Genomic DNA, 14447 nt, shown 5'->3' on the forward strand with positions numbered 1-14447 from the left:
GGTATTCCTAATTCTTTTTTAAGATTTTGTAAAACAATTTTGACAGATTCAAATGAACATGGATTGACAGAAATTGGATTACCCATGAGAATAGAAGGAGGTTCTTTGTGGTTATGGTCTAAAAAACAATATGAATCAATTTTACATCTACTTTTATCTGTGAATTTTGTCTTCTTCTTGTTCTTGATTAATGATGAAATGGTATCTTCTGGAGACGTGAGGCCAGGGCGTTGCTGCGTTGCTAAAACCTGTAATCTTTCTTTAATAAAATTTTCTCTGAGATCTCTAAAAATGTCTTCATAATACTTTGTAATATTTAAAACTTCATTAATACAATCTGAAATTGAAGAATTGTACAGCCAGTATCTAGGAGAAAGGGCATCGATTGTCTGTAAATCATGAGAGGGTTTAGAAAAGAAATGCACAACAGTTGTAACTGTGCTAAGTATAGCCTTAGCGTCAAAACGCACTCTCCAGTTCCTTGCAAGAACTTGGTTATTGTCAAAGTATGTTATAACATCGTACAATAAAGGAACTTGCACTGGATTTTGTGAATGTTGATCAATCCAATTCAGGATTGAAGTATAACTCCCAGCTGGGTGCGCACAAGAATAGAGGTTGCAGACTGTCTTGCTGCTACAAACGTAATAGTTTAATAGATTTACACTAAAGGAAAATGGTAAAATGATATTGTTTGCAACCAGAGAATATAAATGCTCGATGGCAAAGACAACCTTTGTTTTCTCAGAGGAAGACATGTTCTTGAACTCTTTCCCGCAAAGCGACTCTAAAAAAGAAGTAAGGACGCTGTCTCTTTCCATAACCCATTTATCAATGTCACAAGTTTTTAGAAAGTCTATGTTTTTGTATTGGCCACTCACATTTTCAGATATGTCACTCCTCATTAACTTGCATTCTCTATGACCGATGGCCTCCGCAATTCTTTTCACATTCTTTTCAGATATATTATTTGTTCGAATTATACATATTATTTGATTAACAAGTTCATCTTGTTCACTTTTATCACTGGCTAGTAATTGTTTTTCTGCATACGCCGCACAAGATGTACAGATGTACACACAACTTCTGGTAAGGTACCCATTTTCTATTAGGTAATGTATAATTTGTGCACGAATTTTATTGCTTGAAATTCTGTACACTTTATAGCTGGTGTCTTTTGAAAAATTACCATGTTCCTTACAGCTACAAAGGGGCATGGTTTTTCTATAAAAAATATATATATATATATTCATTGATATAAACGGAGTTGCGCCCCCCCCTTTCCACATTGAAATAATAATCTTAAATTCATAAATACATTTAGTAATACACGTGCCCCATAAAAATATTTAAAGCCTTACACTAATAACTAAAATAAAATCAAATATACGCCAAACTCTTCACTTTTGCCAAAAATTAAATCTGACTTTGCATTCCTACATTATTAATCAAAGTTGGCTTCCATACTTTACAAGAAAGTAACGGAAAATTTACCGTTAACCGGGTTTCCTCTGCAACTACGTGCACCACAGTACATCTGGTTTGACGGGAACTGATTAAACAGCACACAAGACGCAGGGCATGGTGAGTTTTATCCCAGAATTAAGTTTTAAAACTTATTTCACTTATAAACAGAACTCATCACCATCACTTTCAGAACTTTCCAATGTTGAGCGCCTCAAATGACGCACTTTTATACCCTCTTTTTTGTGAGTGAGTAATTTATACGCACGGGTGAACATACTGACAACAACTCAGAATTCGACTTCTTAGATTTTATTTATTATTATTTTTTTGTAAATTCATACATGAAAAATAGCTTGATAAAGCTATTGCCAATAGCTTGATAAAGCTATATAGCTACATAAAGCAATATAGCTTGTTAAAGATATTGTGCTGGACCTGTTAAAAGTCTATAGTAAATAAAATCTGTCTTTAAAAAAAAAAAATACATTTTACAAATGACATTTAATATGATTAGAGTATAGGAATCCATATATATATATATAAGAGATATTCTTTTGCATTACATTTATAAGAGTCATTGTCTCATGTAATTTAAATCATAATAACAAAAAATGGGTTTTATTTTTCTATACAGTCCTCAAACCTGGAAGATATGTTTTGTTCCTAACCAATCCATTCTTTAAATGAATTGAAGCCTGGCTGCTGGTCTTCCTTTGGGGAAATACACAGTTAGTCAACTTAACATAAAAACAAAAACAAAACTTGAATCTAAAAAAAAGTTTCAATGAGATATCATTTTAATTTATTTAATTATTATTATTAAGATAATTATTTTAAATGTTTATATTTTTAAAATGGAATAAAAAAATAAATAAATCTGATAATGGAAATCTATACCATAAAGATAGCAAGTTTTGACTCCAATTACTGATAAATTTCTGAATTTTCCATTAAAATATTTGACATTATATCACAGGGGAAAGAAAAAAAACTACTTGAGTGTTTCTACTGACCCCCCACCAGAGATCTGCTTATGAGTGCATGGGGATTGCGGTGGACCTTCATCTCCTGTTTTAAACAGACTTTGGAGGCTGGCGCATGAATCTTCATTCACAAAAGGTACTTTCAATATCAATAAGGCCACCCATGTATTTTAAAAAGATGTCTTTTACATAGGTGTATAGAGAAACCAAAGTGTCAGAACACAAACAGGTCAGGACAATCACTTATGCAGTGTACTTCCATAGGAAGGTTACACACTCATATCTTTGGAGGAATGCTATACCAAAAGACAGTTAAGATAATAGGGTAGTTATATTTCTCTAAAATTTTAGGTATCAACAGTGACTGTGGAAGTTCCATTATTCTTGGGAGTTATGTCCAGCAACACAAACCAATCATATCCAGCATGTACATTGGATCTGCTAACTTTACTTTAGGATACCTAGGATTTTGAAAGTTCACCATGTTCAGGTTTTTTTTTTTTTTTGTTTTTTTTTTTTGGTTTCGATATTGTATGTATGAAGAGAATGTAGACTTTGATTGGTGTCAATAACAGTCTTTAAAAGATAAAAATGTTAAATTAGAATACAGCAAAATAAATAACCATTGGTAATTACTTAAATACTGATACAGATTTGAACATTGACAAAAATATTATTTAGTAAAAAATTATGACAATAAGAGAAGACAAAAGTTAACTTGATGACTTTTTGTCAATAAAATATTTTCAAGTCATTTCTTGTACTTTATTATCATATCAGGAAAGAAGACATTTTACTTGGTAAATGAAGGAGAGAAAAATTGCAAGGGAGGAGGTGTATAGTTTTCATGGTGCATTTTTTAAGTACTATGACTAGGGTGAAGATGGGGATTTCACTTGGATAACTGAGGCTTGGTTAACTGAGGAACAGAAACAACACATCTCTGTGGTATGGATTATTTATGAAGAGTTATCACAGGTAGCATTTAATTTTTTGGAGAGAAAAAAAAAACTGATTCTAGATGTACTGAGATATCCAGGACTTTGAGATTAATGTTCAAGATAGCAAAGTAAAATGAACATGTATTAACTTGTTTTGCAAAAAAAATCTGTTTTTAGTAGAATTTGCTAGGGCTGTATCAATATATCGATATATCGATACGTATCGATATTCAAAAAAAAAAAAAAAATCGTATCGAAAAATAACTTCCAATACCTATCGGAGAGACAGTTTTCTTCTAATTTTGTTAAAAAGATAGGAATTTCAATCACGAAAGATTATATTTTACTTTTTTGAATTAAAACTGTTCAATAATTAAATGATTTGTAAGGAAATAACACAGTTTTTATAATTATTACAAAATACACAGAGAAATTTATTTGAACATGTTGATTTTACTGTCATCAAAAAGTTTTAGTTTGAAGTGTTATTTGTAAAGACAATGAGACAAGAACTTTAGATTGAGTAATAAAACACTTAATTATTATAAAATTTATGCATTAAAATGATTTAGAAGCCACTTCTGATAGACATTTTTAGAATTCAATATATCGCATATCACTTTAAAAAATATTGTATCGTATCCTATCGAAAACTTTGGCTCAATACACAGCCCTAGAATTTGCTTTCTTTAATACAGAGATTTTTCCAATTCTATTCACTTATGTATAAAAAAAAATTTGTATAAATTAATTATGCTCAATCAACTTTGTGAAATATTCCCAACTTCCAATGCTTCTTATTTGCATTAAAAAAACCTGACTCAGATAAAATTAAATTGTTTTCTCATTTATTTTACAAGAAATAACATGCTGACAGTGAATCTAATCATTTTTTAAACTGGTTACAGTAATGTTTCCAATTGTTTTAAAATGCTCAAATGCAAGTTTATTTCATACACAAATACCTTAAATGTATAGACTAAATTTACTTATGGATTAACCCCTTTGTAGTAAAAAACATTTTATTAGGTTTAATTTTCTTGTTTATTCTCTCATATATTTCCTAATTTAAGTATTCTCAAATTATTGATTACATAAGCAAACATAATATATACTGAATACCCTGAAATGAAATGGTTACATATGTAAGATGTGTAACACATAATGTACAACTTTTAAGTTTACAAGATTTTAAGCTACCCATATTATACAATAAGACTACTTTTTTCAAAGTAATGAAAAATTCTTTGCAAAAATATGTCTTTATAAATGCAAAAGATAAATGTTACAGTTTTTTTAAAACATAGATTTTGCTACACTAACAGGGTATTCTGTATGACCAACTTTTCATATCAGTTCTTTACATTATCATATTTTAACAGTGATGATTATTATTTTTTTTTTCTGCAAGCAATGAAAAAAAATATTAAAACTACAATCTAAATATATTATTGTTCAATTTTAGCTCTCCATAAACAGATGATTAACAGATTATTAATAGCTGGCCATACCAAGTTTGAACCTGACCACCCCATTTTGGAGTATAGAAGGTAAATTGGAGAAAGTTAAGAATTTTTAGAAGAGGGAAATTTATTTTATCAGAGGTAAATTTATAGATGGGGATAATGAATTGGTATTTTCATGTTGTGCAATCATCCTTACAGCATTGGAAATTTTTATTTAATTTCAGATAGCACATTCTGTTCATCAGTCAAGGAAACATATACACAGCCTTCTACATATTGTCCAGAATCAGAAGAAGCCAGTGGTGTTTTATAATTGAAAACCTCAGTGACATCTCTTCAGAATTTTTTCTAGACCTTTGAAATTTTAAACTAAAAAATCATAACATGTATATCACAGAGAGAAGACTATCCGTTTTTTTATTTATTTTTTTTTTATTTTTATTTTTTATTATTTTTTTTTTAAACATCACTTTAAAGTATGTGAGTGTCCATATTATTTGTATTCTAATAAATTTAAAGTTCTGAAAAAAAAGACATACCAGAAATATTCATGTATATTACCATTGAATAGATGAAAAAAAACCCTGATCTTTTAAATTTTTAAGCTGTACAAAAGTTATCATTCCAGGAAATTTGAAAAAATGTTGATGCATCTATACTCACATTAAAAACATTTTAATTTTTTGATATTGTTTTTGCTTGAGGGATGAGACAGGAAATTATTTATTTTAACTCTACCAAATAATATAAATTTTTTAATGTTGCATATTTTGATTTTCATGTTAAACTTTGTCTTTATGAGAAAAAACAAAAACAACAACAACAACAACAACAAAACATGAAGTGGAAAAAAAAAACCTTGCAGGAAAAAAAAAAACAGTTGGAATATGATGAGAGTTCATACTCATGCAGATTTTATTCTATAGTATTACCAAGAATTGAGAAAAAAAAGTAAGAAGATAAAAATGACATTAAAAAGAAAAAAAAAACAGAGAAATAATTCCATGAATTTTTTTTTTTAACCTGAATAAATCCATTTGATTTTTTCTGTCTGTTAACAAAAACAGCCTTTTCGAAAAGTCGATTATCCCCCTTTAACCATAGATTATTTTTCAAACCACAAAACAGGAGTTGGGTATTCAGTATAGAATGGGGAGGAAATGTAAAAGTTAATAAATGTAAAGATTTAAATGACATTTTTAAGGTATAGTGATCAATGGTATCCCTCATCTTTCTGTATTGTTAAAAATGAAAGATGATTTTTAAACTTTTAGACAAATCAAAGTTACATGTTATCTAAAATCACTTTTAAACTTTGCCAGAAAAAGAAAACTACCAGAAAAAAAAATGAAAGGAGTTTGTACTTACAAGTAATAGTCATATACCTCATTGCTTTTAATGAGTTATGGAGTTTGAGAAATATGTTTCTGAAGAAAAAACAAAATTACTTTGAGAAGTGAAAATTTTTCTTTTACAACAGAAAAAAAAGACATTTAATATCAGAAACTGTGTCATGACCATGTTTTTGGGACTTAAATTAAAATACTTGTATGGGATTTTATGCAAAATATACATACATATCACAAATATTTCAAAAATCACTCTTAAATTCCTCTTAATATTTGGGTTGTTTTCCCCATGATAGTTTCACAGAAAAGTATAAATTCAAGGTGTGAAATTAAAAACACTCAGTACTGTTGTTGTCTCAACCATGGGTAACACCTCTAGTAAAGAAATGAGTAAAGGAATGAGTAAAATTCAGTTTGGAGAGAGAGTTCATTTAGAGAAAGATGTAGACAGAGGTATACCAATTCAATTACATGATGATGGGGCTATTGAGATCATTTCTCAACAAGAATATATCCAGTTAAGTCCAAAAAAAAAAAAAGAGTGATCCTAATGATGCGAGAGATTACATAGAAAGACCCTTGATTACAGAAGAAGTAAATGAGGAATATAACCCTTTATTACCCATAGAGGGTGAGGGTAACCTGGATTACCCTGTAAGACCCTTGACTAGAGAAGAAGCCAAGCTTATAGATGATAAGAAAAAAGAGATGTCAGAAAAAAAAGATTGATAAAGACACTGGATTTTAAACCCACAGAGGAGAAGAGTCCACAAATAATGAAAGAAATTCAAACTCAACTCTTGGAAGATATTAAGACTCATTATCAAAATAAACATAAAGAAAATACAGGTAATCTTTTATATTGCTCAGTTAAAAATAGACAGATTTAGAATAGCCAAAAATTGGATATTTGATTTAACTGGGTGCAGACAGGAAGATGTAGATCAAATCATTGGAAGTGATTATCAATACTTGATCTTACAAAAAGAAAGGCATCCAGAAACTGGAAAACTCATCATGTGAGAGGATTCATTCAAATGAAATACAGCTGTCATGAGAGATATATGTACAAAAAGATTCATGGGTTAACTTGTTTTGATATGTTTCACAGTACCCCAGAATTGGAAAGAACCTTTTATAGATAAGGTGACTATGAAGAATATGGGGTTCCTAAATCTGAAGTGAGAAACAGAGAATTAGTTCCAAGAGATTGTAGATTTACCTGAATATTTTAAAAAAAAAAAATATTGAATATACCCCACACTTATGACAAAATAGGTGTACATTCTTCATTCACATTAAGTGTATGTGTATGTATGTGTTATTGTTTGATGAAAAAAAAAATAAAAAATGTGTGTTTTAATGTGAATTTATTTAAAAAAGGGTTTATTATTATTAAAAGTTAAAAAATTTAAAAGTTTTTAAAAAATTTATAAGTTAAAAAATTTAAAAGTTTTAAAAAAATTTATGAAGTTATAAAAATTTTTTTAAAAAAAGTGACCTGGTGTTATAACTTGAGAGAAACACACACACACACAATGTTTCTTGTTTTATTGACTGTACAGAAGGCATCTTTTCGAAACAATTGGGTGGCCGTTAAAACGGCCGTTATGCTATGTTCTGTCAATATCTGGATCAAAAGAAGTTTTCTGTTCTGGCTGAGGATAGAAACGACAACAGTTTAGGAGAGAAGATAATCCAGCAGACATCTCGGACTTTAATTTCGATCGGATTCACCACACCAAGGATATATACACCAACAATTTAGGAGAGAAGATAATCCAGCAGACATCTCGGACTTTGATTTCGATCGAATTCACCACACCAAGGATAGAAACATCAACCGTTTTAGATGAGAGGAAAGGCCAACAGATGCGACAGGATATGAGAGGAAAGGCTATCAAATGCGTCAGGAACTGGAGGAAGAGAAGACACTGGATCACCCCGGTGAATCTGGAGAACTGGGTCATCGTGCTCACCAGGAGAAACAGTCCCAAGGAGTCGGATTCATCATACCAAGAATATATGCAGCAATCGCTTGGAGGAGAAGATAAGCCAACAGATGCGACAGGAACCAGACCAAGAGAACGAGAAGACACTGGAGGATGTAAAAGTCTAGCCGTGGAGACGGAGTATGGTAAAAAGATCCATAAGCCGCTACTAACAGAATGACGCTGAGTTCTAGAGAGCGTCGGTATTTATGCACAGAGCACGGACGGAAAAGAGAGCACCTCGATGGCGAGAGCCGAAATCTCATGGCGAACTGAAATTGTGTGTGATTTGTGCTTTGGGACCTATATATTTTCATGGATTATTTAGTAGGTGTTCATAGTAGGATTCCAGCATGATACAGGTCTAAACAAGGTAAGTTTCCTGCTTCTTTTTATACTAGAATTGATACATGACATGCATCCGTCGTGGAGAAAAGAGTAAAAAACCTCGAAGCGACGAGGTGAAATTCAGTGACCCGAGTGTATAAAATAAGCCTTTTCAGTCTTTTTAGAGGGTGAGACCGGGAAAACTCATGTGGGTTAGGGAGAAGGGATCTAGGGAAGAGTGCCGATATAGTTTTTATTTCAAAAGAATCATGATCAGGATAAAAAACAAGCTCAAATAGGTTTAGCTATAAACACAATGGGGGGTCAGAGGTCATGGATTTTCAGAAAATCATACTATGAGATACATAAGGATTCTTGAAATCTACCCTTTTTCTGATTGATATTTTAAGAAAAATAAAATGTTATGAGGTTCAAAACAATTCGTATTTACTTTTTAGATCCTTTACAAGTCTTGATGGTTTGTTTTTTTACCAAAATCGAACACTGTAGTGACACTGGGGTGTTAACAACATAGGACATACACATCCCCTGATTTTTTAAGTAACCAAATGTTTTATGAAAAAAAAATTTACATGAAAAGATTCGTACTGCTTTGAAAATCATTCGTATTTTACTTTATAGATCATGATCCACTCAAAAAGCTCATGGATTGAGTCAAAGTATGGCAGAGAAATTCCCACAAGCCAATCTCTATAGGGACTAGAAATTTAGCCGTAGAAGAAGATAGAGGAATTCCAGGCACTATTAAGGTGTTTCCCTCACAATCCCCTGTGGTCATTTGTTTACTAGCTCAATGGGATTATGGAAAAGCAAGTCACAGACCTAAAAGAATTTCCACTTATCAGGATACAGCACAAAACAGAGAGCAATGGTTTCAAACTTGTTTACAAGAAATTTGGGAAAGTTTACCTTACCAGACTTATGCTTTTCCTTACAAGATTGCATGTGGACTAGCCCAAGGAAATTGGACTCATTATAGACATTATATTGAATAATTTGCACACACTTATGACAAACAGATGTACAATTCTTCATCCACATTAAGTGTATGTATGTATGTGTTGTTATTGTTATTTGATAAAAAAATAAATGTTAAAAATGTGTGTATGTATGTGTGTGTGTTATTGTTTGATGAAAAAAAAAATGAATTTAAAAATGTGTGTATGTGTGTGTGTGTTATTGTTTGATGAAAAAAAAATAAATTTAAAAATGTGTGTATGTATGTATGTGTAATTGTTGTTTTGATGAAAAAAAAATAAATAAATGTTAAAAATGTGTGTTTTGATGTGAATTTATTTTTTTTTAAAAAAGGGACTTTCCTTTTGATTATCATTATTATTATTAAAAGTTTAAAGAAAAACATTTATAAGTTTTAAAAAGTTATAAAAATTTTTTTTTTTAAAGTGACCTGGTGTTATAACTTGAGAGAAACATACACACAATGTTTCTTGTTTTTTACCCACTGTATAAGAAGGTAATCTTTTCTTTTTTACCCACTGTATAAGGTACTCTTTTTTGAACACACACAAATCGTTTCTTTTTTTTTTTGGACTGTATTTTTAAAAAGATCCTCTTTTTTTTTCTAAGATACAATCGTTTCTTTGACTGTATTTTAGAAAAAAAAGATTTTTTTTTTTCTAAGACACATAACGTTTCGTTTATTGACTGTACAGAAGGCATCTTTTAGAAACTATTGGGAAGCCCTTAAAAGGGCTGTTTGGTAAAAAACACTTTTTGGGGTTTTTTTTGGTTTTTGTAATTTTTTTTTTTGGTTTTTTCATTTTGGATTCTGGTAGGGGAGTCAGCTTCCTCTCTAATAGGACAGCAGCTGGTGGACCAATTGGCCTACTTGCATGTTGGATTCCTCATCTGAATCACTGTCCCCGTCCGGCGCTGCCCTGATGGTTAAGGGCACCACTATGGGATCGGTGTTGCGACAAAGTGGACAGGGAAGTCTCCGCTCGACGATCCGGGCTGCACACAGGATACATGCGGGCCGTTGGAGACAACGGCCACACAAAAAGTTGCTGGGCTCATTGTCTGTCATGCAGAGACTGCAAAAAATGTTCCGGGTTGATACTTCAAGCCCCCAGGACGGCACACGGCCCTGGTTTCGGGCCCGGCTCTGCGGGGTTGGGGTCGGCGTAGCGGGTCTGGTTGGGGGTGGTGGCTGTGGTGTGCGGGGTGTCTCCCTTCGGTAGGGGTGAGGTCTCCTGCTGCTTCTTCTATCATTGAGGGCTATCCTGGCCATGTTAATATCTAGGATCTGCTGCCCACTGTCGACTCTCCTTATTATCATGTGGGATTCTATAACTATGCCTGGCACGACAAAAAGATCCTCATAAAAAAGCTTCCGGCCATATCTTCTTCTTTTCTTCTTTCTTCACTGTATACTACTCAAGCAGCCACGAAGCAAATGACACTGGGCGCTCGGAGGGTCTGTATTTATAAACAATAGCAGACGATACTGCAATCGCGTGCGAAACATGGAAAAACCAATCATGTGATCAAATGTGATTGGCTAGCACCAAAAAATGGCATTTGGTAAACACGCCCACCACAGTGAGAAAGCAAAATTGAAGGGGGAAAGGCCGAACCCGAGTGTATCTATGACGTCATACAATAACATAACAGTGATGTAGTATTACATGATTTTTTATTTCTTAAAAACTAACAAAGCTTCTAACTGTAGAATTCTCCTCCGAAATCGTATTCGATCAGCTACTAATTGCATCCAGGGACTTCTCCGGTCTTCGGGGGGTAATTCGTAGATTTGATTGAGGCTGGTATTAAACGTCACGGATTTCCTAGCCTGTGTGAAATTTCCAGGTATTTCATTCCGTATTGAATACATACTTTCTCCATCGCATCTATGTCCTGCCACAATAAAATCACTTTGGCCGCTTGGGGATGAGTCAGGAAACTGTAAGGCTTTCCGAAATAACGGGTCAGGTTCAGTCCGTACCATTTCTGGGGCAGAATTGTTTTCATATGTCGACATAGAAAATGTATGGTAGCTAGTCTCCCCATGGTCGTCGCATGATGTGATAAGGCTAGGCATAGTAACCATAAATCCTGAAGGGTTTCCATGATAGTGCTGGCTTCCTGAAATACTTGTTCTGCCTCCGGGGGTAGAGATTCTTGGTGATTTTGTGCCCATCGTACTAAACAATCATACCCATTTAAAATCAGAGAGTGAGTGTGTATCAGGGTTGACATGATAGTCGATTGTGAAGAAAGGACCAGACTTTTCTTCTCATTTATACCCCCAGTATAAAACGTAGGTAAATCGTATTTTTGCACACGGGCCCCTGACTTGAATCGGTGCCAAGTATTTACCTGTGTAGTCAGCATATTTTTTGCACACGGGCCCCTGACTTGAATCGCTGCCAAGTATTTACCTGTGTAGTCAGCATATTTTTTGCACACGGCCCTAAACAAACTTGAATCGCTGCCAAGTATTTACCTGTGTAGTCAGCATAAAAAAAAAAAACGTAGGTCTATCGTATGTTTTGCACAGGGCTCTTACAGTAAAGGTATATATAAAGTGGAGCTTTATTCAAGAGGTATATATCAAAAACCCTCTCTCATTCTGAAAAAGGACACTGAACAAGTCAGACGTGTTTTTTCCCAAAGATGCAGTATCGCTGGTCTATTGACGAAGAAACTTTTGGGCCTTGGATGAAAACTAAACTGGGAGCGGTGATGGATTATTTTGAACATCATCCAGGACAATTCATGAAGGATTTCAGGAAAGAATCATGGGCTGACCAGGGATTTCTTGCAAAAATCTTTCCAGAAAAAAAAGTGTGGTTGGAAAAAAGAGTTAAAATCCCTTGCCCCCTCAAAGGATATAGAGTGAGGGTGAAAACCAACCAACATTATCAGCAATACAAATGGGAGATCCACGATGATCTTGGAACTCTAGCTAAAGGTCTCTGGTACATGCATTTAAAAGCGTGTATTGAAGATTTAATGAGGACCAAGAAAGAAGAAGAAGCCTTAAAAAGAGTTCTTCCAGACACTTATACACAGTACCTGTATTGTCGCATCCCCTTTACCCGGATTAAAGACTGGATGGAAAAGAAAGGACTTGGGGTGTAGAAGCGACTGATTGGGGACCGATCAGAAGAAGAAGAAATAGAAGTGTAAATCAATGAATTAAATTGCCTTGTTTTCATCTGTCTTGTGTGTTATTTGTTATTGTTATACCCTTATAAATATCATTCTATATATTTATTACTTATAAAAAGTCCAACAAAAGAACTGTTAATTACATCGGTCTAACAATTTCACTATTGACCGGTCTTACATAAGAATTGTTAGACCGCAACGTCACTCGTCTGTTACGTCACAATTAATCATCGTTTAATATCGGTGACGTGAAAATAGCCGAAGTTAAGAGCTACAATAGTTGTTGCTAACAGCACGGTAAGGAAGAAGGGAAGAGTATGTTTTGTGATAAATAATTTTTGTGATAAAATAGATATATAATTGATTTTGTTCTTTCTCAGCTTGATGTTATATATTTACTGAAGAAACCGTAATTTTCCATATAAAATAATTGATAATATAGCGTGTATTGATTAAATTGATCAATCGTAAGTGAGCAGTGAAGGGTATAACAAAACAGTTATAGACTGGGATTCGGGCAACATATGATTTGTTGGACCTAAAGGTGAAATTGTTGCCCTTGGCCTGCGGCCTCGGGCAACATTTTCACCTTCAGGTCCAACAAATCATATGTTGCCCTCATACCCAGTCAATAACTGTATATTGTTTTTGAGGAAAATCCAGTTTGAACCGGCTGGCTGGCTAGACCGTCTAGACTGTGAATGAATGCGTGACGTCATAATGACATTCTTTTGAGTCGCTGCCAAAATCGTAGTAGCAGCGTATAGTGTATAATGTAAACACAGTGTAAACACACCCCCGTATTTAGGGGGATTATATGTACTGAATTGATCCCGGCTATCCCCCACCAGGGGCTGCACTCCGTTGAACCCCCTATCCCCTCCAGGGGCTGCACTCAGTTGAACCCCCTATCCTCCCCCAGGGGCTGCACTCAGTTGAACCCCCTATCCCCCCAACCCCAAAAGTGCACTCAGTTGACCTCGCCGGCCAGACCGTTTATACTACTCACGCGGTCTTCGTGTAGATGGTCACAGGATACACGTTTACTACAACCAGATAACTGCAGTACTGTAGGTTTCCGAATCACAAATTCCCCAAAAGATTCAGTCTCTGTGGTCATTTAAACAACAAAATGCTTTCTATGGTTGTTAATGCCGCAGCTGTTACAGAAAAATAGCGGGTTGTGTAAATTTTGTAAATAACAACCAAAGAAAGACATTTTATTGTTTATATTTATATCTGTTTAAATAATAATTTAAAGTAGGATTAACATGATTATTTATATATTAACGATGTGAACGTCTTTGTATGTTTCATTGATGGAACAGCCACTGATCAAGAAATCTGTACAGGTGACATGACTAGTGTAGTTCATGCACTGATTAACGCAATGGGTTTATGAAATATAGGAGGAACTATTCAGTTGATGAAAATATATTCTGATGATACTTTTTATTCCAAAAAATAAATACAGAAAAAAGAAGTTCATCTTTTATTATTGGACAGTCCTCCTTCCTGAAAAGAAAGTGTGACGTGTAATGCTTTGAATTATTAATAAGATAATTTAGGCCTTTTTACTTTTTTCTTCGAAGAAGAATATCAATTTATACCGGAACGCAAAAGAAACGGAACAAATAGTAAACTACAAATATTTGAACCTTTAACTATGATAATGAATTTCTTAAACTGATGAAAACAATAAGGTTAAACTTGATTTAAAAACATAAGAGATTTAATAACAATGTTAAATGATAATCTTTCAATTTAA

General features: G+C 33.4%; 1 long non-coding RNA gene across 1 annotated transcript; it reads left to right on the forward strand.

The window, feature by feature from the left end:
• Positions 1-2068: 2068 nt before the first annotated feature.
• LOC134267391 (uncharacterized) lies at positions 2069-5383 on the forward strand. The gene is made up of 6 exons (XR_009992151.1): positions 2069-2195; positions 2444-2679; positions 2802-2940; positions 3231-3398; positions 4871-4941; positions 5082-5383. It is a non-coding gene; the product is annotated as an uncharacterized LOC134267391 (long non-coding RNA).
• Positions 5384-14447: the final 9064 nt, after the last annotated feature.

The sequence above is a fragment of the Saccostrea cucullata genome, unplaced genomic scaffold (assembly GCF_032062105.1).
Source record: "Saccostrea cucullata isolate Sc308-1 unplaced genomic scaffold, CSIRO_AGI_Scuc_v1 ctg15197, whole genome shotgun sequence".
NCBI lineage: Eukaryota > Metazoa > Mollusca > Bivalvia > Ostreida > Ostreidae > Saccostrea > Saccostrea cuccullata.